General features: G+C 51.7%; 1 protein-coding gene across 11 annotated transcripts in view; it reads right to left on the bottom strand.

Annotated features, from left to right (window-relative positions):
- Positions 1-27,228, bottom strand: part of MSI2 (musashi RNA binding protein 2) — a 348,010-nt gene that overhangs the window by 91,006 nt on the left and 229,776 nt on the right. The gene's annotated exons all lie outside the window — the stretch shown is intronic.

The raw sequence follows: 27,228 nt of genomic DNA, 5'->3' as shown, positions 1-27,228 counted from the left end.
AATTATAGAGGCTCCTAACACGCCGAGACCATAACTGCCAGGAGTTTCTCTTCGTCATCTAAGCACGCCCTTTCCCCAGAGACTTTATTTAAATATTTTGTCAGCGCCCCACGCCAGCAGCAGACAAGCTCCATGCCGAGCGCTCTCTCTCGGAAAACGGGAGGGGGCGGTTATGAGAAATGCCACTCCTCTCCCCTCCTTCTTAGCAAAATAAGTCCTAAGCAAAAAAAGGGTGTGGGGGGGACTGAGTTAGCTGCGGTCCCAGGGCCAGGACAGCCGGGAGATGGCACTTTCTGGAACGCCGACGATCCGCTGACTTAGCTGCCTTGGTTACGGCCTTGAACATTTAGAAGAACTATTCAGCGCCCAGGAAAACAGCTCTGCTGTTTCACCCCATTAACTCTGACCAAAATTGGGGCTGCTTCTCTCTCATCAACGGCATTTCGGAAATCAGGGACTCCACACCCCCAAGAGACACTTGGGGTCTCCCCAGTTCCCTTTCCAGACAGGCAGTGGCTGCAGAGGGACGTAGGCACAGCAACCCTCGCGGCGGGAGGGAGCACAGGAGCACCCCTGCCCTGGGTTTTGGGGGACCAGCCAGCATGACATCGAGTCCGTCCTTAGCCCCACACCCTTCCGGGCAGGGTTCTCCGTTGGTCAACCAGACCTCACAGAGTCTCAGGGACAGACAGTGACTTGGAAGTGGGCTGGGTGGTGCCGGCATTACCGAACTCATTCGCAACACATCATGGATCAGCGTCAGGAGCTGGAGGGAAACAGGATTTGGGGCCAAGGGCAGAGCCTTAGAAAAGCTTCCAGCTTCTGAGGACTCCTTACTTTTTTTCAGGGACACTCTGGTCTCATCTTGTCTGGACAGAGGTGGCGTGACACAGTTCACAGGAAATGGAGGAAGACCCTGGGCAGGCACCTCTTCCTCCCTCTCCCGAGGAGGCCTCCCGAGGAAGCATGGTTCCCTGTGTCCCCCCCTCATGACCCGCTAGCGCAGCCCACTCAGGCGGAGCTCTCCCACGCCCGGGTCCAAGTAAGAGGTGGCGTGAGGTGCAGCTCTGGTGCACCACCTGCCACCCCTGTGGCTCGCTTCTCAAGGAGTTCATTCCTCAGGCGGGGCCAAGGGGTGCTATTTATTTATGGGGCACCCCCACTCTCCCAATTGTGGGGTCCATACTCCGTCCACTGAACCCTCCTGGACACGTCTCTCCACCATTTTAAGCCTTAGTCTCTCCACTGGAGACACAGGGAAATCAAGCATGCCACATGCCCACTCTAGAAGGTGCCCTTGACGATGAACATTACTGAACATCAACTAAGGGCTAGATTCTGTTCTTCTATTAACTTGGGAGGGTACATGCAGAAGCTAACTTAATTTTCTGCCATTGTAGTACAGTACTGTTCGGAGGAACTCAAGCTATCAAAATTGAACAGTAGATGATAAAACATACTAAAGACAGCAGTTAAGGAATCAAGGAAGCTCCTAAGATAAAGGCATGAACCACTGAACCACTCACAGTGACACACACCGCTCAGTACCTTTTCTCCCAGGAGTGAGCCAATCTGTCCACTTGGGAGATGGATCGATCATGGCCTTTGCCCCCAGAGGGCCAGGTGGGTTCTGAGTCCAGGGACCACGAGGCTATGCTGGTCCAGGTCACCCTGGCCTCCCTCCTGATGCCAGGACAGATGTGTTCTGCTTCACTGCCCACAGCCCTCATCTGTCCACCTCAAGGAAGATGTATCCTTGCTTTTTTAACCGATGCCGCAGGGAAATAATTAGATGTCACTACTCCAACACTATGTTACAACCTCCCTGCACATCTGGGAGGAAGGGGAAATGAGTTACGGCGAACAAACCAGGCTAAATACAGTTGGTAATTGAAAAAGCGGCCAAGGAAATCAGGAGGGGAAAAGCAAGCCACTCAGTCCTAAGCAGATTATCAATCATTTCTTTTCAGGGCAAGCTCCACTGCAACTTAATCAATGGCTATTGCTTCCCAAATTCAATAAGAAAGCTGATACTGTGGGGAGGGAGGAGGGAAAAAAAAGTTGAGTGTTTACCATCACATTCTTGATGGGTACTGGACAACATCCCATGTGCAAGTGCAAGTTTGCTGGCATAAAAGAAATGTACAAGTAATAAAACTCAGATACCGTGTTACCATTACGACCAAGGGAGTACGTGTCCAAGGCATGGTCTCCAGGACCCACTGGAGGGACCCCGAGTTTAACAGTCACGGCAGGAAGGGTGGCTCCAGCCCGGGCAGCTGGTCCAGCAGGGGGATGGGATTTTGGGGTGGGAGTGGGGGGCTTGAGGAGGGTAGTTGTGTGACCTTGGGACTTCCAAGGTCCTAAGTCACTTGATCTCTAAGGGCTGTGGTGTGTGCTGCCATAGCAACCTGTTGAGGATAAACATGCTCACTTCTCTAGTTAATAAACAGGCACCAAGTACTTGTGTCCCAGGTACTGGGGACACCAAGAGGAACAGAACCTGGTCTCCTCCTGGAAATGTCCTTATAGTTATAGGGGGTGAGGGTGGGTGGAAGCCAAGGATGACAGAGGCATTTGCAGACGGTTTGGGAGTGAAGAAGGGGCACCCACCTAAACTGGGTTGGGCCCAGGCAGAGTCCTGGGGGCCCTCGGGAGTTTAATATATGCAAAAGCTGAGAGAGACCCTGGTGGTCAAGAAGCTGTAGGGGCACAGGACACACTAAACAGATACCCCGGGGATGGGGAGAGGTGGGGCAGGCAAGGCTCAGTCAAGCAAGGCCCTGGAGGCCGCATCAGGCGCTTGGCTGGGAAACTGTCAAACTTGGCACAACCAGGATCACTGGTCCAGAAAGATCCCTCTGAATGGGTGAGAGAGATGGGGGGCCTGAGGCAGAACTCCCCTGAGAGTCGCTGCGGGTGCCAGGGAGAGAGGTGATCGGTTCATGCAGCCGGCATGGCAGTGGATACAGAGGACAGGGCAATCCAGAGGTGGATGCACAGAGACTGTCCAGATGTGGTGGGGGGCAGGGTCCGGGATTAAGCCTCAGGCTGGCTTGAGCATCTGGGCACTGTTACCCAGGAGGGGCTGGTCCGTGGGGCAGCCTGGGAATCTCAGCCGAGCGACCCTGCCTCCCCACACCGCCCTGCTTCTCACTCAGCCCCTGAGAGTTAAACACACACGAGGAGCGTGAGCTTCTCCACAGAGTGCAGCATAGTGCCAAATGCCACGGAGGGAAGGACCCTGAGAGCAAGGCCTAGGCTCCCTGGGAAGTCTCGGCATGTCTGGGCAGGAGATCCCAGCGGGAGCTGCTGCTCAGGACTCAGGAATGAAAATTATAGCCTCAGGCGGATGGTTGTGAGTAGGGCTGTAAAATACGGTCCAGGGGCCGGAAGCCCAGGCTCTATGGCTACTCCTTGGTTCAAATCCCAGCTCTGCCCCGGTTGGCTGCGCCCCCGTGATTGATTTCCTTAATCCCTCTCTTTCTTCATCTGAAAATTGGGCACAATAACAGCTGGGCCTCATGGTGTCCGCAGGAAGGCGCGACGGGATACATACAGCAAGGAAAGTGCTTGGCCCCGTGCGCAGGCGGGTGAGTGTTAGCTGTCACTCGCCATCGCCGTTACTAACGAGGACCCCGTATCTAAGGCAGGTGGAGAGCATCCTCTCATACCTGTTAGTACCAGGGAGGCCGGAAGCAGGGCTTTAACACTGCCCGGGCAAGGGAAGCACAGTGACTCCTTGCTGAGAAGGGGCAGAGGGAAAGGGTCTCGGGTCAACGGCCCAGCCTCTCCCGAGCAGCCGGCAGCAGGCGCTGGGGGCTCTTCATGGTGGTGCTCACGCTCCTGGTACTTGATGGAGAGAGACTGCAAGCAACAAGGCTCCAGTGATCGCCGTAAAACTATAAATTTACTTGGAGAGCACCAAGTCTAATTACCTCGCCAAGGCTCTCTGCATTTTTAAGAACCTTTTTTCCCCCTCCTTAAACTCTTGATCATAAGGACTCTTGTTAGCAGTACTCAGCATCGTTCTTGTTTCGCCTGTTGCCGTGGCAACAAAGCAGTGTTTACCAGCTTTCCCAAGCTGGTACATCTTTATTAGCACCCGGATCCCGTGAGGACCAGGAAGCAGTGCAGAGGTTTAAAGAGCATTAATCCCCTTAAGCTTTGCAAACCTCTCTAGTTAGGGAGCCTGTAAGGGGGGTGCGGATTGAGGTCACTGCCATTTTCAGGGTCCTACTAGAATCCTTAAGCCTCCCTCGAGCACCAGACTGAAAAACTTATCTCTCTGCAGCTTCGCTTTAAATTTCTTCTCCTCTTGAAAAATACAAACTTGTGGGCTGTCTGTGCTTCACAAGAAAAGTTTGCTCCCCATCCATCAGAGAAGGGCCCTGGGCTCTTTCCTCGCCGCTCTCTCGTGATAAACACAGATTTCAAACACTGTTATCTCTTGGCCAGGAGGAGGGACTGCCACAAAGGCCCACTGTCCCCCCCCCGACCCCCACCCCGCCCCGTGCACCTTCCACTCTGTCCCTCCGTGATGAGAACCGACAGATGATTACGAGCCTTGATAGATTTCCAGCACATTAAAAAAAAAAAAAAAAAACAACCTCAGAAAGCGGCTTGAGAAAGCGCCGTATCTCAGCCTCTCTAGGAAGGTTTTTCAAAGTCAGCACCAGAGCAGAAGTGGGGAAGGAAGAAGAAAGGGTTTCTTTACACCATTTGAAAGCAGTTCCATGTCCCAATCCCTCCTACCAAATAAATGTCTTTTTTATCTTTCATCCAGGCCAGAAAAATCAAACCCCGGCCAGGGCTCCAGGAAGACCTGTGGCTGAATTTTGAAAACTTGCACAAGTGAAAGATGATACCAACATTCATTCTGGCTCCCCAAACAGCTTTCAAACGGGCCATTTTGAGCTGGACAGCCCTTGGCAGCCTGCACGGCCTCCTGCCTGGCGTTCTGTGCCCATCGGTCCAGGTCAGTCAGCTGAAACACAGGAGCCTTTAAGAGCTGGCCTTGAGGGGAGCGTGCTGGCTTCGGGAGAAACAAAAGGCGGCATTTCCAACCCAGCAATTTCTGAGCCTACTTTCAATCTACTGGGCATCTCCCATTATTCCCAAGGGTGCTCAACATTCTTAAAGCAACAAAAAATGTTTGTCATTCAGATCCTTTTTCTTTCTTTCTTTTTCTTTCTTTCTTTCTTTCTTTCTTTCTTTTTTTCTTTCTTTCTTTTCTTTCTTTCGGGGGTGTGGGGGGAGATAAAGAGTTCATTCAAAGACCAGTATCAGCCTCTCAAAAGAGAAGACTTGCCTGGCTGGTGTGGCTCAGTGGGTGGTGTGTAAACCTATGATCCAGGAGATCAAAGTTCGATTCCCAGTCAGGACACATGCCAGGGTTACGGGCTCGATCTCCAGTAGGAGGGCATGCAAAAGGCAGCTGATCAATGATTCTCTCTCATCACTGATGTTTCTCTTGGTCTCTCCCTCTCCTTTCCTCTCTCTGAAATCAATAAAAACATATTTTTTAAAAAAGAGAGAGAAGGCTCCCCTGACCAAGCTGCACCAGCATGAAGAACCTGGGACAATTGGCTCCTCAACATTATGAATTCGAGGGGGTCCAGCAGTCGTGTGATTGCCGACTTGTTTATACTTGACACCGCCCATGTTTTAAAAACGTACTTGAGGTGACTGACTGTTCTCAAGCACGCACAGCACTGGACAATTAAGCATGAATGGATGCTGTGAAAGTCACCATCCCAGAAGAGAACAACGGTCGTCCCCTCGGGACAGAGCAGGCAGGCGGAGGTTCAGGGCCGGACCACCCTGAGGCCTGTAACTGCTGCTGATTGGGGAAAACTGGAGCTTCCCTACGAACCCAGGGAGACGCATGAGTCTGTCTCTAACCTAGAGTGGTCAGTGGGCAGCAGGACGTAAAATAAGACACGCAGAGCCAAGGCCTCCAGAGACAGAGGCAGGACCAGACTGGTGACACCTAGTGTCTGGCCCAGTTACTTCAGGCTTCGGCTTGAGAGGGAGACCCAGGGTCAGGAGGTGGCAGGGCGTTAAGTTAGGGGGTCAGCGGGGAGCCTCCGTGCTCAGAGACACAAAGCAGACAGAAAGCTAAGCTGGGCTTCCCAGGGCCTTCTCAGAAAGGGAGTTAGGAATAAAGTCCAGTGAACATGACTCGGAACTTTAATTAAACTGTGGAAACTCCCCTATGGGTAATGCGGTTATTCCTCGGCATCAGCAGTAAAAAACCTCATGACCAGATGGTGTGACGAACAGTCTGAGGGTCCAGTGAGGAAGTGGGGGGACAGAGCCCCAGCATGGGAAGAGACCTGCTGGAGGTCATGCGCCTGGGCCCAGGCCACTGCCTCAAAGCTCAGCCCCTGTGCAGCCAGGGGAGTGCAGGAGCCAATCCTTTCGGAAGCTGAAGGATCGAAGGAAAGTTAGGCTGGCTGGCCTGATGTGAGCGCTCCATCCAAATGGTGAGGGAAGGTTGGGGTGGCGACGGGCAGGGCCCAACCCCTGCCTGAGCTGCTCTTTTTATAGGAGCGGTCAGTGTCTAAAACCATCTCCCGGACAACCCTTGCCCCCAGCAGTGGACACCACTGATTCCAGCTCTGTTGTCTTCGGTCGCTGTAGATCCCTTCTGGTCCTTTGGACCCCGAATGAGAAGCCTCTAGAGCAGTGGTTCTCAACCTTCCTAATGCCGCGACCCTTTAACACAGTTCCTCATGTTGTGGTGACCCCAGCCGTAAAATTATTTCCGTGGCTACTTCCTAACTGTAATTTTGCTACTGTTATGAATCGTAATGCAAATATCTGATATGCAGGATGTATTTTCATTGTTACAAATTGAACATAATCAAAGCATAGTGATTAATCACAAAAACAATATGTAATTATCTATGTGTTTTCTGATGGTCTTAGGTGACCCCTGTGAAAGGGTCGTTCAACCCCCAAAGGGGTCGCGACCCACAGGTTGAGAACCGCTGCTCTAAAGCAAAGGCCCAACTGGGAAATGTCTTGCTATTAACCCCCACACCTGGACTCAAAGGCTGAGTCCAGCAGCAGGTGGGGCGAGGGGGGTGGTTATGGCAGCGGGGGAGGGGAGGGGAGGGCCTGAGAACAGCCTGTGGGTACATGTGTGACCCATGGGTGCATTCAGCATCGACAGGCTTACTGCAGCAACCAGTTTACTTCACGCACCTCATTTCTCCCCTTGGATGAACACCAATTTCCAATCCAATTGTCACCTCTTCCCAGGCTGCAGACAATACACCTTGTCCACCCACCTGGATCGGCTGCCCCCGGCCCAGGCCCCCCAGCACACACTGAGGCTCAGCCAGGTTAAAAGTCTGTGGCCTCTCCAAGGGCAGACCGGTTAGCAGGAGGAACTCAGGATGTCGCTGGGGCTGGGGAAGGCAGCTTTATTTAGTCTGAGAGAGACTATTGCTCCTTTGCTCCCAGACCCACTACCTACAGGCACCCAAGGCAGACAACTTTATTCCTCTGTCCCTGCAGAAGGCCCTGGTGCTCCACAGACGTGAGCCACGGGCGAGTTCTCACCACTTTGAATAAACCAACAAAACCTCTTAAAAACAACCACTGAGAGGCTGAACAATAACCATTCTTTCTCTTTAGTCAGTATAATAAAATTTTAATTATATCTTCCAAGAGCACCTCCCATCCCCCATCAATTCCCACTCTGGCTTAATAGAAGAATGACTCCTGGAAATTCTGGGGGGTGAGGCAAGGGCTGGAAGAGGTCTGCAGTGTGGACTTAATCAGGTGGGAGAGAGGGCTTGTGTACATGTGTGTATAGGTCACAGATGTGCCGACTTCCTGATCCTGCTGGGTTTTCCTAGGAAAGGGGAAATGGGGAAAGGTCCCGAATCGCCTCTCTCCCCGCCCGCTGGACATTTCCCCCATTTCCCTGTTGGGCTTCAAATATCCGATGGAGAGAGGAAAACAAGAGAAGAGGGGACTAAGAAGAAAGAACAGAGAACAAAGGTGGATTTCTGCCTAACTTTTGTTTCTTTCCCAAAAATTCCTTTTGGAGGAGAAAAAAAAAGATAAAAAGGAGACAAGAAAAATTTTTTTTAAAGAGGGATAAAAACAGAAATCATGTTCTTTCTCCATGACCCCCAAGTCTCCAAACGTTGCTGCTTTAAACAGTGAGCAGCACGGTGTGCGAGGAACAGCGCGGGTGCAGGGAGCACACTGTTGACCCGATTCCCTGCACCGCTCAGCTGTCACTTGTCAAGCGCTTTGCAACAGAAGAGAAGGAAGCGTGAAAGGCCTCCAAGGAGATCTGCGCCCGCATCGCCCTGAAGGTCTGCTCTCCTGCCCACGCTGGCCTCCAGGCCTTGCCGGTCAGTCACCACATCCAGGTCCAAAATCATTTCTGCAAGCCCCTCTCCTGCACTGATCCGACTTACCAATGGCATTTTTCTGAGGCATTTATTCTGAATCCTGTTGAGATTCCTCCTAATTGGCTCAGAAAAGCCTGCTCACAGGCAACTGAGGCTGCAGTGGGGTGGGGAAAGAAGGCAGGCGAGCTTCCTCCTCCCCCAGGGGTGACCACAGCCAGCCTTGGGCAAGTGCCTAGAGGCCAGTCCCAGATCTCAGGTGACCACAAAGGACAGTCTCCAAGCCTCTCTAACTCCTTTCTCCACTCAGTGGGGCCTTGAGCAACAGCGAAAACATTCTTGCCAAGAGCAGATGCCTTACTCCTGAGCAGAGATGCAGGAACCTACCTGGGGGGTCAAGGTGCTACAGTCAAACAGAGTTCAAATCCCATTCTCCAACTCACACTGGCTGTGTGACCTTGGTCAAGTTACTTAACCTCTCTGAGTATCAACCACCCATTACGTAAATGGAGTGAGTGGCTGGGCAATAAAAAGAAATTGAGAATACATGAAGAAACCTCAGCAGTGCCTGTAATAATGACTATAGGCATCATTCATTAATTTACTCAAAAATATTCACCCAGTCCTTAATCTTAAAAGGTGAATCGTTTTACAACTGAGGAAGGGCTGAAGGTGAGACAGGAAGGAAGGCAAACAGCTATCACAACAGGGAGCCAGGGTGGTGAAACTATCAGAAATAAAGGGGAAAACAGGATCCTTCTCCACACAACCCAACCCAGACTTGATCTACTGGAAGGCAGCCCGTGCCCAGCACTGTGCAGCGAAAGGAGAGGGGAGTCTGTTTTCCCAGAGCTTCCCGAATCCGCCAGGGTAGGGACCAGGCCCGCATAACTGGCCAAGTCTTAGGTGACACCATGCACAACTGTGCACTTAGTACATGCTCGTGAACTATGTCTTTGGGAAAGTCTAAAGGCTTGGGGCCCATGCCTGGGCAGGCAACTTCCAGGGCTGGAGAGACGAATGACTGGACGTTCCAAAAACGAATTCAGTGGGAGGTGACTTTTTGCTGAAAGGAACAGTGAGAAGTAAGAGGGGTGAGTTGGCAAACACACAGATTCTGCTGAGTGCCTACACGCCTCTCGCTCATTAAAAGCTCTGCTTGCCTCGGGTCACCTTGGAGGACTCCTCCGGCCACGGACCCAGGAAGCGTGCAGGCTCCAGGCTGGTGCAGTCTGGGACCCATCCTTCTCCCTCCCCGCCCCCACACCAAACTTCTCTGGCCACTGTTTACAGCTCACCACACCACAAATCTTTATTTCCTGTCACCCACTGGCCGGAGCTGTCCCCACTCCCTGTTTCTCCCAGACAAGTTAATAAGACGGAGGGCTCCCTAGGGGCCTGGAGCCAGCGAGCATTATCACTCGGCAGCAAGGCAGAAATCCTGACACGTTGGAAATGACTTCAAGCCTATTAATTACCCTTCTTCTTCGGCAGGTCTTTTGAAAGAAAGCTTGACAAATCGAAAGGAAGGCTAGCACTGCCCCTCCGCCCCGTTTCAGTCCCACTCTGGCCCCAGTAACACAAGTATGATTTTTGCCTTTTTTAAGCAATTCATTTGCCAGGGCTGCACCCACCCAGGGAGCCCCAGCTATGATGTGCACGGTTAGGGACACTAAGGGTAAGCTCATTTAGGGGCTAAGTCTGTGAAATCTAAGGGATCCAGGGGCTGGAAGTAGGGAGTGGTCAGGGCTGAGGGCCCAGGGCCATTCGTTCACTGGGACACTCATGGGAACCCAGGTCCCTGACAACACATGTGGAGGAGAACAATACTGAGGTACCAAGAAGCGCCCACAGGGTCTATCACTGGACCACCTGCGACGATGCTTTGATTCTTGGGCCCAGCATCCCTTCTGAAACCCTCTGGTTGAATCACCCAACAGAGAAGCATGGGGTGGGGGTGGGGGGGTGGAGAGGGGGGGTAGCTTTCAATGCTAGAAAAGCTGGAGTGTAAGGAACCAATAACCTCACCTTCAATTTTCACTGTCAGCAGTAAGGGGCCAACCACTCCATCTTCAGCTTTCATTGTCAACAGGAAGGGGCCAACCACTTCATCTTTAACTTCCACTGTCAACAGCACTGACAACACCTGTTCGGGATTCCCTTCCTTAGTGAGGCTTAAGCAGAAGCCACTGGGTGGGCTATGTGAACTCCCCAGAGACCTCTCTTTTGTGCGTATTTGTACACCCATCCATGCACCAGCGCCAAGTGGATTCCAGTGGGAATAGAAACTGCTGACTGTCTCCCTTCCACCAAAGCAGTCCCCATATTGGACAGAACCACCATCTGTCTCGAGCCACCCAACCCAAGAGCCCACAGTCAGCCCCAGTTGTCTCTTTCCCCCTCACAACCCACATCCGACCTGTCAGAACATCGTATGTCTCATCTCCAAAACCACACCCTGAATCCCACTGCCTCTCCCCACCCGCTGCTGCCTGGTCTGAGATGCCAGTAGCGCTCACCTGCCCCTCTGCAAGGAGCTCTCGCTGGCGTTCCTGCTCCCCCAAGGGCAGCCCTGCCATCCGTCCTCAATTCAGGAGCCAATGGGATCTTCCTAGAGCAAACATCATATGCCTCTGCCCTCTTACCTCCTTCCAGTGGCTCCCATACACTTGCCCTGGCTCACAAACCCTTGGTGATCCCCCCCCACCTACCTTCTCACATCGCCTGCCACTCTCCCTCTTGGCCACCGGCTGCCACCTGTCCTTCAAGCACGCCAAATCTTTTATTTCCCTCAGAGCACTTAACACCTAAAACTGCACGCTCTAGGCTCCTTCTCCCGAAAGGTGAGCTCAGGAGGGCTAGGATTGGGTCGGCCTCATTACTAGAGCAGCTTCCGGAACTCAGAGGGCACCGGTACTAGTACACACGGGCCATGACACTAGAGCATGAAGCCCAAGGGCCTGAGTGCAGCCTGTGCCTCGGCCGGTGCAGCGGGGTGCACTCTGCCCTGCCCTGGCAGCAGCCACAGCAAGCACGTGGCTGGATCAGTGCAACCCCGTCTGCAGCTCCGGAAACACCAGCTGGAACCTGCCCCTCATCGCCGGACCACCCCTGGCATGGGACGGACCATCTCACTCTTGTCTACGCGGGTTCCACCCAGCCTTCCAAGGACATTTTTTTCTTTTTAAAAATCTTTATTGTTGAAAGTGTTCATAAGTCCCCCTTCCCCGCCCCCCCCCCCAACCTCTTCCAGCCAGCTCCCGACTCCCCTCCCACCCCCCCAGGCCCTCACCACCCCATCGGTGTCCACCAGGTATATATGCTCATTGGTTAATCTGTTCCCACCCACCCACCCTCCCCTGCCTTCCCTCTGAGTTTCAACAGTCTGTTCATGTTTCTTTGAGTCTATTTTTGTTCATCAGTTTATTTGGTTCATTAGATTCCACATATGAGTGAGATCATATGATACTTATCTTTCTCTGACTGGCTTATTTCGCTTAGCATTATACTCTCCAGGTTCATCCATGCTGTTGCAAATGGTAAGAGTTCCTTCTTTTTTATTGCTGCATGGTATTCCATTGTGTAGATGGTACCACAGGTTTTGTTTTTTTAATCCACTCATCTGCTGATGGGCACGTAGGCTGTTTCCAAATCTTAGCTATGGTAAATTGTGCTGTTATGAGCATAGGGGTGCATATATCCTTTCTGATTGGTGTTTCTAGTTTCTTGGGATATATTCCTACGAAATGGGATCACTGGGTCAAATGGGAGTTCTATTTTTAATTTTCTGAGGAAACGCCACACTATTTCCCAACAGTGGCTGCACCAGTCTGCGTTCCCAGCAGCAGTGCACAAGGGCTATCTTTTCTCCACAAGCTCACCAGCACTTGTCGTTTGTCGATTTTCCTTCCAAGGGCATTTCCGCTTTGAATCTCCGTGCCTGGGCTTGATAAAGGCAAGACCACCCCTCCCTCCAGGGCCCTATTTTATCTGGTGCATTCCCACCATATCTCATTTTAAACTCAAGCAAAAATCTTTAAGCCATTACCCAGGAAATCATCATTAAATCATGTGTTCATTTTTATTAGCGTCTCTGTAATTAAAGAGAATCATATTTCCGAAATCTTCAGCTGCACTTATCAAAACCCACCCTCCAACCAATCAATTAGTATTACAATAACCGCGTTCCCTTGTTGCCGCCGCTATTAGCATTTTGATTGAATGTGTGTTGAAAAGTGGCTGGTAACAGAAGATTGTGTTCAGAAAGTAATGTTTCTTTATTCGTTACCACCGAACCTTGTCTGGTTGTCTCCAGTCTCGACTCAAAGAGAGACAAGACAGTTTCCAAACGCAGTCATTTTGGTGGCAGGTTATATTTTCACGAGGTGTGTGATAAATTGGGTACCATGACTCTGGCATCGCCTGCTACACACAGGGGCCTCCCACAGGCTGTGGCCTCAGCACCTGGCAGCCCCGATGGGGTGCTGCATCCTCCTTACCCCAGTAACCTAGAAGAATAAATGCCAGGTCATCACACATGGCACTTCAGGATAAGGCCTCCGCCAGATAAGCCAGTGGCCACTGTGATTCCTACAGATGATCATCATCATTACACACCCCCTCTGCTGCCAGGCGCTGGGAAACCTGTTATTCTAACATAATAAGTTCCCCAGTCGTCATCTTCAGAATAAAAGCACCAGTCAGTGAAGAGATGGGTTAACAAGCTCCATTATGGGGAGAGAATGGCTGTCTTCTCCACATCACAGGAATTAAAGACAAGAGTTCATTAAAGCACTATCCTAGAATTTAAACGACCTGCTAGTGCAGACAGCTCTATTTACTGATGCCCCCCCACCACCGATGCCTTCTGTGGTTACATGGAGATTTCCAGAAACATCATGCACAGAAAAGTTCCCACCATGGCACTCTCTCTGACTCCAGCACGCTGGCCCCTCAGCCTGGCAACCAGAGGGCACTCTGCTTGGACCTGTCTTAAAGAGAGGGGGGTGGGCAGGGTACAGGAGCAGATGCCCGAGATTGGGAAGGGCACGTGGTCCAGGCTATGAATATGGAGGTGGTTACATGCCACCCACCAATTTGTCCGCCCATCAGGTTTCAATCCACAGCGAAGGCCATGCAGAAGTTTGTCTTCACTGCAGGGCACCCTTTGCCCCCCAAACCCTTCACTGCACATTCACCCACAGTTTACTATGCCGTAGTGAGGGGGCATCGACAAATATTAATGCTCCATTAAAAAAAAAAGGTTTCCAGAATTCAGTGGGGCTTGGGGGTGGATGGGAGGAGAAGCACCATGCAGTTCCTTTAAAAGTCTTTCCTTTCTCTGAACTCAGCCTTCGTTTTCTCCCCCCAACTTGTTTCTCCCCTGGCTGCCAGCCAAGACGTTATAATAGTGTCAGGTAGCAATTTCATTTTTAAAATGCTCTTATCAAGGATTTAGGGTGAAAGATAAGAACAGCACAGTAAATCATCATAAAGGAGTGTGGTGTGAGGCATAGCATTTTACCAACCAAAACAGTTAACAAAAGGAAAAGACAAGGACAGGGAAACAGCGAGTTTAAGCATCATCTAAAAGGGGGAGGGGAGAGGCCAAATTAAACAGAGAGCGTCCTTCAGATTTCCAGGCTCCCTCTGGTAATGGGCTTGGCATAGTGGCCAAACGGCACTAACAGTCCAATTTCCATTTAAAACAGGATGTTTTTAGAAGGCACATATATTGTCAAACCATCGCACACTGGGGGCTCCCATCGAAGTCATCTGACCTGCAAGCATGTGCGGCTAATATCACTGCTTTATTATTTATCGAGTCAATTTCTTCGTGGAATGACTAATAACACAGCCACAGCTGCTCTCCTCTCCCCTCCCCAGCTGCGCGGCCCTGGCAGCAGCAAGGTCTGCTAGGCTACCTGCCGCGCCTCCCCCCGCGCCCCCGTCCTGCTCAAGAACCTCGTGGAAAGAGAAAAAAAAGGGATGGACCCAGGGTGCCATTTAGGATTCAAACCACTTTTCGGAAGCTGCTTATACTACCCAGGAAAAGTTAATGGCACTAATTGACTAGGCCAGGGGATATTAATTAGTCCCATAATAAAGGAACTGCAAACTTAAAGTAAAATAAAATACCTACTTTCCTATTCTGATACTTTATGTCTTTGATTACAGTGTACATTTAAAAGCCAACCAAGGGCCACATCCAATTCAAATGTGCAACACACACACACACACACACACACACACACAAACTGTGATGCAACCCAAGAGTGACAACAAAGCTTTCAACTCCTGCATATAAAGTCATTAAGAGTTATTCTAACTTTTTATACATGCCCACCAATTTCTTCTGGGGCATACCTGAAAATTCACAGTAAATAAAAACATGCAATTAGATGATTTCCCATCTGCCAAGGAACGATTCAATTGTCCATTAAAAGCTAAAGTTCTAAAACTACATAAAGGGAAATTATCAGGTGTTGTTGGTACACACTGGTGTTGTAAAACAGGATTAGTGTTCCAGGCAAAATACAAAGCTCCTTTTGTAAATCTTACCCATTTTTTTTAAACGTAAGACAGCATGAAGGAGGGAGCAAATTAAACCATAATTTTCAGACTACGTTTCCTTATTGTCACTCAGAAAAATTGCCAGGTGTTTCCAGAGAAGTTTATACATAAATATACTAGCTGAATCAGGAAATCTTTCCAGGGCAAATGAATCAACTTAATTAAAAGGAGATGTTAAGATGCCAAGCCTAGAGATTTTGGAAGTAGGGAGATTTGGAAATCTCGAACTACCGGCTTTCTACCTGGCTTCTGAGAACCAAGTGCATAACATCTTAAATCCTGGTACTTCCCCCAGCCCAGGGCATCATGGGTCGGAGGGAGGAATACAGGATTGATTTTACTTACAAGGGAACCAATATTTTTAGTCTTTCTTTCAAATCAGCTGCCAAGGGCAGCTACAATGACACAAAAGCATCCCACCGCCCCCTACACACACACACACACACACACACACACACACACACACACACACACTTCATAAGAAAGTTTGCTGGGTAATCGCTCCTTCCCTAGGTTCTGGAAGAAGCGAGTGTTTCCGAACACTTCAGTTCTCCAAGCCCTCTCCAGAAGGCACCTGCAGCTCCCACACCTCCATCCAGACCAGACGGCAGCGCCTCCATTTTGCTAGAGCAGGTCTTGGGGGGTAGCAAGCAGCAAGGAGGCTGAGGTGGGGAGAGTGAGCCGGAACCAACACAAAACACTGGTAGTTATACCTCCCACTCCCCACATGGATCACCAAAGGCCGCTCACGTGAAGGAGTCACCCCCCCCCCCAGGCCCCCGCACAGTTCCTACACTCCAGGGCACATGCCAAGGTTCCCATCTCACTGCCCAGACACAGGTCCGAGTCAGAGACCTGGTTGGCGGCACTGCTTTGTGGGTTTAAAGCCAGAAGGATCCTGGCAGATCTGGCCCAGGGGTTCCTCGCCCTGACTGCACATTAGCCTCAGGCATTGGTTTAAAAACTCCCCGGGGAATTCTAATGTGCAACAGAGGCAGTGCAGACCTCTGACGTGACAACCATCATTCATCTCATGGGCGTCTAATGCTGAGCTGTGGGATGATGTACGTCACCCAACCTTCCCAACCAACCCTGTCTCTGAGTGAGGAAACGCAAGTTGGCCACGCAAGTTAAGTGGCTCACTGAGCTATAAGGGAAATCTAAACTCCAACTAAAGGAGCGTAAGGGGAAGAGGTGAACTTTGAGGAAGCGCCCCTCCCTGCTTTACTGTGCAGCTACGGCAGCAGACACCTCTCTGTCCTCCTGCTCGGAGACAGTCCCGCTGGGCTCTCAGGGTCCACCAACACTCCTCCTCAGTGGACACACAGCTGCCGGGAGTGGGGCGGGCGGGAGCCCAGGACGGGCGAGAGACACACAAAGCAGGGGCCACTGTTGCTTCTGTGTCTATTCTGGGCCCAGAATGGATGATGTCACCTCCAGCGGCGGTGGCAAGCGGAGTCATGAATCATCCACGAACCGGCCCAGACTCCGAGATAATAAATCGGATGTCAGCACTGCGCACTTTGCAGATCTGGTGCAGAGGCGCCACCGTTGCCGCCTGGGGGGGGTGGGGCGGCGCTGGGACACGGGCACCAACGCTGGAGACACTTAGGGAGAAGGAGGCGCTTTCAATTATCTCCGGATATCAAGACGGGCTGGCAAGTTGAGGAAGAAATTTCAGATTTGTAGGGAGTGCTCAAAGGCACACAACTTTGATCACTGTGAAATCCTGGCAGTTACTTTTATGTGCCGCCGGGTTTGCCAAGCAAACCTGAGGATTAAGAGAAGCACATCCACCCAGTGCTCCAACTATTAATTATCGCGGTGCCCACCGGCCGGGACCAGAGACCTGCAGGTGGTACCACGTTGACCCTCAACTGCATTAATCTCAGAAACTCACTCTAGGATTGAATTTGGCAAATGTTCCTGCCTGGAAGGGTTTCTGGGACAACAGAAAGAAACCGAGGAGTCTGTTAGGCAGGTTTAGTGTTGTCTCGCTGTGTTTTTCTTTCTTATTTTTTTCCAGGGTGGAAGTCGGGGCAGGTATGGAAGGATGGCAAGGTTTGCATTGCTGTACATATGAGCTCTTCTGACCTCCTCTTTCTTCTTCTTTTCCTTCTCCCTCTACTTATTTTTTAATGGTTTGTTTTGTTTTTTTGGCCTTATTTTTATAGCCCTAAACAGCTGAGTTGAATGAACCAACTGGAAACACTGATTATAGTTCACATTCTTGGAGCTGGGAGTTTGGACAACTCCCAAGTGTATTGGTTATTCCTTGGCTTATAAAGAAATGACTGAGCTCTAAAAGCTACTAAATAAAAATGTAAACCTCAGCGTTCTTCAAGGGTCTCTGGACCAAAAAGTACTTTAACATCCTGAGGTCAATTTCGGGGTCTTTGGCTTCACAGACTTGGTCAGGCATGAACCATGTCAGGATTTGAGGGGTTGTGTTCTCCGTTGGGTAGAAGGTCTTCTCTTGCACAGTGTTGCTGAGGAAGCAGCCCTGGCGTGGATGTGCCGGGGGCAAGGCTGGGAGTGCCCACTGGGGCTGCAGGCCAGTGGTCAGCAAGGGAATGTGTCCAATAAATAGCAATGCTTAGCCCTCTGGATTAGTTTCATGTGGCTGCTGTAGCAAATGCCACAGCCTGGAGGGGCTTAAAACAACAGAAATTTACTCTCTTGCAGTTCCAGAAGTCTGAAATCAAGCTATCAGAGGGCCCAGGTTCTCTTGAAGGTTCTAGGAGAAAGTCTGTCCCACACCTTTCTCCTAGCTTCTGGGGTTGCCAGCCATCCTTGGCTTATACCTGCATAACTCCACTCTCTGCCTCTGTGGTCACGTGACATCCTCCCTGTGTGTCTCTCTTCACCTGTCCTCCCTCTTCTTAGGACACCAGTCACACTGAATTAACTTACTGCAGTATGACTTCATCTTAACTTCATTACATGTGCAAAGAACCTATTTCTTTTATTATTTTTTTAAATTGATTTTGAGAGAGAGAGGAAGGGAGAGGGAAAGAGAGAAACATCAATTTGAGAGTGAAACATCAATCGGCTGCCTCCTGCACGCCCCCTACTGGGGAAGGAGCCTGCAACAGGGGCATGTGCCCTGACTGGGAATCGAACCAGCAACCTTTTGGTGCCACACTGGCCAGGGCAAAGAACCCATTTCCAAATAAGGTCACACTCTGAGAGACCAGAGGTTAGGACTTCAGTATACCTTTTGGGGGACTACAATTCAGCCACAATACCCTCCCATCTTGGAAAACTTGACAGCATCTGGCAACAGTTAACTAGAGCAGTGGTCACCAACTGGTGATCTGCAGACCACTGGTGGTCCGTGAGGTCCGAAAGGTTGGTGACCACTGATCTAGAGTGTTAACCTTTCCTCCATTAGCATGCCTTCACCTTTATTCCCCAGGGAATGACAGTAACAGTATTCTTATTAGCGGTAAAAGAACAGTACTTCTTATAACAATAAAGTTAAATTTACAGGTAGTCTCCTAGGCATCAGATGCTTCCCACAGATCATTTCACTTAAGCCTCACCCGTCCACGAGTTAATAATGTTAGTTCCATTTTACAGGTGAGAAAACGGAGGCTGAGAGGAGTTTAGTGGCTTGCCCAAGGTCACACAGCTCATTCGTGGTAGCTCTAACATCTGAACCCAGTGGTGTGACTTCAGACCTAAGCTCTAACCTGATCGTCACAGGGCCCAGACACCCAGGGGCCTCACTGACTGGGGTACAGGACACAGCTGCCACATGATGTAAGGTCCCCACATGTTTATTAATCATAATTTGGTTTCGGAAGATGCCTTTAACTCTTTTTTTCCTGCTGAATTAAAAAGCACTCTGACCTCCTAGAACGAAGGGTCTCCCCTCTGGTCTGGAATAAACTCAAGCAAACTGATTTCCTTTCAGACCTGGGTGAGTCTGGCTAGTCTATTAATAGCACGTTGTCTGGGAGGAGCAGGAAATACTAAGAAAATCCTCATCTATCTATCTGACTCTCTGTTTATGGAAAAAAAAAGACAGAGGCGACTCAGAGGCAAAGGATTCTGGGCTGCATACAATCATGTCTTTTAAGGAGCTGCCCAGTCCCTCCGCCGGGCAGGACAGAAACCTCAGGTGAGGCAGGGCCCGTACCTCCTCCAAAGTCTGAGATACCACATATCGTACCGACCCCACAATCACAACCGAGTGTAAAAACATTTACACATAACGTCAGAAACAAGGTACAGCGACAACAGTTTCTGTGCTAGGGATGGGTGACATTTATTAAAAAAATTCCCACCTTGTTACATTACTACATTTACAATTTAAGTTGAAATGAATTTTAAAAGCTCACAATAAGGAAGTAAATGTTTGAATAGGTAATGAGTGCACACGGTACAAAAATGCAAAAGGTAAATGAGTATACAATAACAGGTTTCCCGCCTCTCTGTACCTGTGGTCACGTAATCCTCGTCCACATAAGCAAATGCTGTCTTTATTTATGTGTATTTGCAATCTATGAGTATATGCACATGCACATAAAACACATTCGAGGACCTGCTGTCACACTTACTGATGTATGCCTCGGGCGAGCCCAATATCATCGTTCCTATTTATGGATGAGAAGCCTGGGCCACAGAGGAGTACAGCGACTTGCCACGGTCACACAGCTACTAAGTCACAGAGCCTTAGATTCAAGGTCCAGAGCGTGTGCCATTTCACTCTGACCCGTTTTGTGGGTATCCTCTCGGAAATACTCTATGTACATGCAAGCAGGCATTTTGCGTGTGAGGAGAGGGGGGAAATTATTTTTAAAGACTAGAGTCTTAAAAATTCAAACACAGGTTTTCGTTTACCTAAAGAGGTTAAAACTGATGGTCTCCTTTAAGGGGGAAAAGAAAGAAGTAAGACCACTGGGCACTGACCGCGTGCTGTGGGCACTTTACCAGCTGATTCACGACCTCCTACGAAGAGGTGAGCCACTCCACAGGGAGCCACGCGGGGCCCAAGGGGAAGCTGGGCTGAAACTGAGCATGGCCGCCATGGAAGCGACACTCTCTCCAGCACCGCTGCCGACACACAGCTTCAGAGGAGCTGGCGTGCGCCCTCTGACCCGTGAGGCTCAAAGTGGAGGCTCAGGTCCGGAGCCACGCAGTAACCTGGGCTTCCCCAGGAGCCTCCAGGCCCAGCAGGAGGCAGCGGAACCCCGCTGCTGGTTCCCTGGGCCGCCCCGCGATGACCCCTAGCAGCACCGCGATCTAAGAAAGGGGGTGCTTTAAATCAGGTCACCAAGCTGAAGGCTCCTTTCTCGTCAGGCCTCCACCCTCTTCCCTCCCCGAGATCTTAAAACATGTCACGAGCGTCAGAGCCTGGGCCTCTCTGGGAACAGGGCCGAACAAAAGCCTCATTGTCCCTCCACAAAAGTCATTTCTGGGTCAGTGCAGTTGCTGACCCGGGCCCACTCCCTGCTCCCGGGGGCCGCCGCCAGGAGGGGGGCGGGAAGACCTATTCGCTCACCGCCCTTTTGGTGCCAGAGCTTTTATTCCAAAGGAAAGAAGTTTAGGGTTTACACTTGTGCTAAAGAAACCACAGCCTCCAGGGAGCCAAGGTCCCCGGGTTCACAAGCTCCCCTGGCCCTGGGCACCCGTCCCCAGCCCCGTTGCTCGCGAGTTAAGGGTTTTGTAATCCTCCCCGTCTACGGAGCAAAGCAGGTGAAGACAAACCAAGCTACTGTGTCGATTAATATCTCCAGAGACAGCCGGGAATGGGCGCTTCCGGAACTCGGTTAGCTCAGGGGGAAACATTAAAGCGCGTTCCTAGCTTTCCTGTCAGGAATAAAATCATGGTCTCAGATCGATGCTGCCAGGGCTGGGGTATCTCCAGGAATCTTTAATGCCCTCCTCGACACGTTTTCAAAGTCACATTCCCCTTCAACCCTGCCCTTTTAATTGGTTATTTGCGAGGTCATGTTTGCACCGATTTCTCGGGAAGGCTGATGGTGTTTATGTAACGAGAAAATAAAATGTGCAGACAGCTCCAGGCGCTGGTCTCTGAAAGATGGCTCAGGGTGGGGGCTGTGGCTCTTCACCCCCTCCCCTCCCTCACCCTCTATTGCTGATATTCCTCATGGACTCCTTGTTTGCGATTCCACAAACTCTCATCCCACTTTCTATCTCAGCACTTGAGGAGGAGCGGAGATGGGTCAGGTGACAGGCCAGGCCTTGAGGGGCAGGTACTGGGTGCCAGGCGGCGGGCAAGGTTGCTTGACCTCTGGCAAAGCCCTGCAAGGGTGCCCCACTCAGGGTGAGTGCACAAGCACGCCCACCCCACTCACACAGCCCTGGCTTTAGAATGAGCCCAGGCGGAAGCACAGACTCTTGGGTTCTGAGAATCTAGTGGAGGTGAGAGGCTGCTTAGGCCACTGTGGGACTTGTCGGTCCTTCCTCGTTCTAACCTAAGCGTGCCCAACGTCACACCTGCACGTAACTGAAGCCAATAAAATCTCGCCAAGTGCCCTAAGGCAGCAATCAGTGCCCACATCACTGCCAGCCCCCTGCCTGCTGGTCTCTTCTGAGTGGCCCGGAGGAGACTCAATGGTATTGAGTTCCTGCCCCACCCTGAGTCTGCCCTCGAGTCCTAGTTCACCAATATTTCTTATGTAGCTGCCCTGCACTGACAATGGCCCGCTTAACCAGATCTAGACCTCCACTTGCAGTGAAGAGCCTGGGCCTGGAGATGGCTGCACTGCACGAGGGAATGATGGGACGCGCAGTATGTGAGACCCTGGTCGGTGTTTGTGGTCTCTGACAGACCCGCAGCTTTCTTGTCAAAGGGGTTCCAATTCAGGTGCAGACTTGGATCAGTGCCAATAATGATCAGCTGCTGGTTTCCAGGTGTCCCGCAAACCCCTTACTTAACCCACATCTCAGACTTGGGGTGGAGTGCGATGGGAGCAACTAGCACAGACCTGAGAGGTGGCGAAATGCAAAGGGCACCAGTCCGCCCGGGGAAGGCAGACCCAGCAGCAAATCCTCCAGCCGTGGGAGCAGAATTTTATAAGATGCCTTCAGGTCACATCAGCACCAGTGTCATCACCAGTGTGATTCCTCGAACCCTAATCCCACTTTCTACTCTATCCAAGGACCCTTCCCACCCAAACTCCTTCCATCCCACAATGTCAGTTACAGGTTGCAGAGTCCCCAAGCCTCCTTCCCAGGGAAACAGTCAGAATGCTGGGATCACATTGGGAAAAACATGAATGCGTTATCTTCAACATCCCACCCTACGAATGAAGCAATGCTGTTTTATTTTTAATTTAATTTAACACCTTTGTGGAACTCTTTATACATGCCCGCCCCCTGCCTTAGGAAATAGGCACCAAAGCACATAAATCACTACACTGATTCTCCATCATTTTAGTGTACATAAAAGAGTCGGTACGGGCTTCAGAGGTCAATTTCAAAAGTGAGTGTCTGGCAGGTAGTCAGGACATTAAGGACTGTTTTTTCTCCATAGAAAAGCATTATCTTCTATCACAGTTTCGGCTCCATCCTCCTGGCACCATTTTCATAAATAAACTGATTACACAAATTATGAAGGCTTTAAACTTCAGCCAGCTGCTTTTTGGGGCAGAGCCGTTGTAAGGCTCATGGGAGAAGCCAAGCTCAGTGCAACTGCCCTGAGGCTGAGCCTGCAGAAAGCTCCTCCCTCAGGCTGCATGGGTCCAGCACTGTGCATTCCCAGCCCCCTTGGGAAAGGCCCGTCTGCGGGTCGCAAAACCACTCTGGGGCTGAGGTCGGCACAGCGAGGGGCCCTGTGGGGACTGGACACTGTGTCTGAGCCGCGGTTCCTCTCCAAAGCCATTAGCCTTGCACTTAATAAGCGACTGCTAACAGTTGGGAGAGGAGTCATCCATCACACTGATCTTTATTTTCTCTGGTGTATCCTGTTCCTTGCCTCTGGCCCTGTTCTAGAGCAAACAGGCCTGCTGGGTAATGGAAGCCACAGGAAGGGAGAAGGCTGCGGCCCTTCTGTACCCACTCCCTCTCCAGCTGACCCTCACCAGGCACCCGATAAGCTTCAGAGACACAGGCTCATTTTCCGTTGGGCCCCCGACCACCCGGGCCTCCTCTGATGGGCCAGACATAGAGGGACCCAGCGGTGCATGGTTCATGGTCCCCGAGCCCTGGGGCCAAGGGGAGCGACAGCTGAGGCTCCCCTGGAATGATGCCCATGGAAGGGGCTCCCTTCCCCCCGAAGGAGGTGAGTGTGAGATGTTATTTCAGCAACCAGCTTCTCCACATCCCACGTTCTCAAACAGGGCTGGCGTGGGGAGAGAGACCTGAACCACAGCCCTTCCTCCCTCTGGGCTCAACCTCTCCGTCTCTGCCAACCAAAGAGGGAATAGAAAGGACAGCAGCTTGTGGCTTCTTCCCTCCTGGCCCCTCCCCGCCAGCTCCACTCTGGGATCGATACTAATGCTGAATTCACAATCTTATCTGAGTTTTGCAAGGATAAAGCAACAAACTTCCCCCATGATTAAATCCTGTGATGATCAGCCCAATATTTTCCCGACCACCTCCAATAACTTCTAGAGAGCAAATGAAATGACCGAGAAATCGGAAAGCCACCACCCTCCCTCTCCTGTAACAAAGAATCCCGCGGAAGCCAGGAAATAAGGTGGTGGGCGAGGCTGAGGAAGGCCCCAGCTTCTCCTAGCGGCTCAGCTCCTGCCCAGCTATAGGAACCTATCGGGCAATCCAAAACTTTATGTGCCTCAGTCTCTCCATCTGGAAATGGAGGTATACTGTAGTCCACTAAGAAGAATGGGCGTGGAAGGTGCTCAAGTCCTTAAAATCAGCAACTCCCCTGCTTAAGCCCCTGCTCAGCATGACGCTGGGCTTCCATCTGACAAGAGTGGGACTCGGGCAGCTGGGTTCACCTATGACTGTCACAGAAATTCCACAGTGCGTGCGGGCACTGTGCAAGTACTTGGTGCCTCAGTGCGCAGGGAGTGCTGTTTCACATGGCCTGGTGAACTCAGAACCCGCTAGACCACATGGTGTGTGCGGGAGGGGACCCAGTTCCCCCTTCAGGACCCATTGCTGGAGGAAGGCCCCGGCGGTCTGCCCCTCCAGGTTTCCTCAGGACAAGCCCAAGGTCACATCTGCATCCAACGACTGATGAACATGCAGGTGCAAAGCCCGGCCCTCTCACTCCAGCTGGGGACAGTGGCCTTCAGGATCCCCCGGGGCATCCCAGGTGGGCTCTGCCTCTCTTCTCCGCCTCACCAGGGACACTCCTGCACGCTAATCCTCCCCTCGGGGGAAGAACCTACAACTGCTCACCTCCCTTCCCTAGTAAAGAAAATTAAAATAGAAAAAGGAGTTCATCTTGGACAGTCTCTCAGATAGAAAGCTAAACGCTGGAAGCATATGTCCGGCCCTGAGCTCCTCCACCCAGTTCCCAGGTTTCCAGAGCAGGAGCCTGAGGTGTTCAGAGAGGTTAGGGAATGTCCCCCACTGCAATCAAGGGGCAGTGGAGCTGGGAGGGGGTCCCTCTGTGTGAGTCAGCTGCTGCTCAATCTTCTTCCTGTTCCAGGGCAGGGGACACACATCCTGGGGGGGGAGGGGGGTCACTGTCTCCTGTCCCCTGAATCCTTTCCCATGGTGCCAGCAGGTCCAAGTGCAGATGTAATATGGGAACAGAAGAAACTGCTGTGCCAATGTAACTGAGGGCCACCCTCGTCCCTAAAGACCGGCAGGGAACGCGGGCAGGAGGGGGCCGCTGTGGGGCAAGGAGTGGAAATTCTGCCCTGACCTGTCTCATAATGGCACATGGCCGGCTGCACCCGACCAAGGCCAGGCCCAGGCCCTGGTCGTTTCCCTGACAGCAGCTGCCACAGCTCCAAGGACACAGGTTTTCAGAATGCCTGGGCTTCAGGACGAGCCAACGCCCCAGGCTGCCCGGCAGGCAGGTCCGGTTAGAAGTTGGATGTGGGCTGAGCCAGTGCTGGGACGACAGACTCATGGCCGGGCTCTTTAAGAAGTGAGCCGGAGGCAGCACCCGTCTGGGAGGTGTCCCCGGCTTCTGCTGCTGCAGCACTTTCCTCTTGATAAGATCAGGGCAACCAGGAAGCTGAGGAGGTGAAGGGAAGGCTGGGCAAGGTGGCTGCAGAGGATTTTATTTTCTTGTGCTTATCACCTGATTCCAAGTGCACATTCCATCAGGCCAGGGTTGGCCCCCGCCCCCCACCCCGCCCCGGATCCATACACATAATTTGTTTCTTTCCTCCCCTAACTGCTCCGAATCACTGAAGTATCGCCCCAGCTTCAGCCCCCAGTTCAAGGAGAAACTCCTCCTCAGCTGTGGAGAGGCTGGGGAAGGGTAGGGGCCAAGCTCCCACCCACCCAGGGGAACTGGGGAGCAGGCTTCCGCAGCGTGTCAGGGCCTTCCTGGTGAAACTTCTGGGCGCGCCTCCCTCCTGCCTCTCCTCTCCCGCCCCAGCAGCATCAGGCTGGACACCCCCCACCCCCCCATGCATTCATGGGTGGGCGATCTGTGCATTCACACACGGCCCCCCTGCTCAGAAGGGCTCCATTTTGGGTTGAATGCTCTGCTGTCATCTTGAAATTCTTAATAACTGTTGACTAAGACACCCCACCTGTCATCTTGTTCTGGCTCCATTAGCGATGTAAGGGGTCTTGCATCTCCCATGGGAACTGGAAACTCTGGCAGGGCAGAAGGAGGCCAGGCGGGGCCTGCTCGGCTGAGGCAGGACCATGCATGCTCCAGGGCCTCTCCCCGCCCACGGCCACCAGAAGTCCTGACTTGGGAGGGCCTGCTTTGGGCCGTGGATTGGGGCTTCCTCCACCGCACAACAGGACACGCCTCCCTCACCCAGTCACAGAGGGGCTGCTACCCCATCGCTGCACCCAGGGATGCCCACAGCACGAGTTAGAAGTAAGAGAGAACATTTCCTGGCCCCCGGGAGCCCGATGTCCCGAGTTTCTGGCCACTGAGAGTCACTGCACTCCTCAGAGGACAAACCTCATTCCCTGCACATCTTTGAGGGTGAAATGAGAGACTGATCATCTCCTCTAGTCCCGGGCCTGACCCAGAGCAGAAGATTAAAAATACCTTTTCATTCATTGACATTCAAAGAAGAACGACAACCACACTGCCTGGAAGCCGCTGGGGATCTCCCAGGATTACAAATCCTAACACTGAACCCCAGACGAGTGCCATGTTCAGAGGGGCGTCGCCCACTCTGGATATAAACACACAAAAACATTCTTAACAAACCCATCCCCTTGTGGAGACAACAGAGAAAGAGGGGAATCTGAAAGCGGCGGTCCTCGGTTTGAGTGCCTGCTCTGACCTTGGGAGTGGCAGTTACCCCCTCTGAGCTTTGGTTTTCTCAACAAAACGGAGAAGATGATAATATAATACGAAGAGCTAACACTGAGGCACAGGTGACAATGAACAATACCTTAGGAAGTACTAGTATCATCCCCGTTTTGCAGATGAGCAAACTGAGGCATGAAGAAGTTAAGTGACTTTCCCAGCATTACAGCCACCCTCCTGCGGCCGCTGTGAAGATGTAAAGAGACAATGCCCGTGGACGCCACTCGGACAGATGCAGGTGGATGCTGCTGCAGGTAACTGGTCTGCTCATCACTGTCACTCTCTTGCTCTCACTCCTGAGCAATGCAGGGGACAGAGGCAGACATGTTCACCTGTAAGCTCTTCTTTTCTCTCCTTGCCTCCCCTTCCTCCTCACCCCCGACTCCTCCCCAGTTCTTCCCGACATACATGCCGCTGACACCCCAGTTTCCGGCCCAATTTTCCATTCTCCCTTTTTTTTTTTTTTAAATATATTTTATTGATTTTTTACAGAGAGGAAGGGAGAGAGATAGAGAGTTAGAAACATCGATGAGAGAGAAACATCGATCAGCTGCCTCCTGCACATCTCCCCCTGGGGATGTGCCCGCAACCCAGGTACATGCCCTTGACCGGAATCAAACCCGGGACCCTTCAGTCCGCAGGCCGACGCTCTATCCACTGAGCCAAACCGGTTTTGGCTCCATTCTCCCTTTTGAGGACGCTGCAGATGATGCATGAGAGGCCGACTACCCGGTGCACGCAGGACACCGCCTCCTGCTCCCACCCCTGCCAGCGACGATTCCCACTCCTTCCTCCCTTTCACTCAGCCTGCCTGCTCGGAACAGGAGACAGACCGTCAGAGCTGGGTAACTGCTTCTAATCACAGGTGACAGCAAGAGTGTA

The sequence above is a fragment of the Myotis nattereri genome (genome assembly GCF_964212035.1).
Source record: "Myotis nattereri genome assembly, chromosome: 16".
NCBI classification, from domain to species: Eukaryota; Metazoa; Chordata; class Mammalia; order Chiroptera; family Vespertilionidae; genus Myotis; species Myotis nattereri.
Note: the sequence above shows the minus strand (reverse complement) of the source record. Positions and strands in the feature narration are given on the sequence as shown.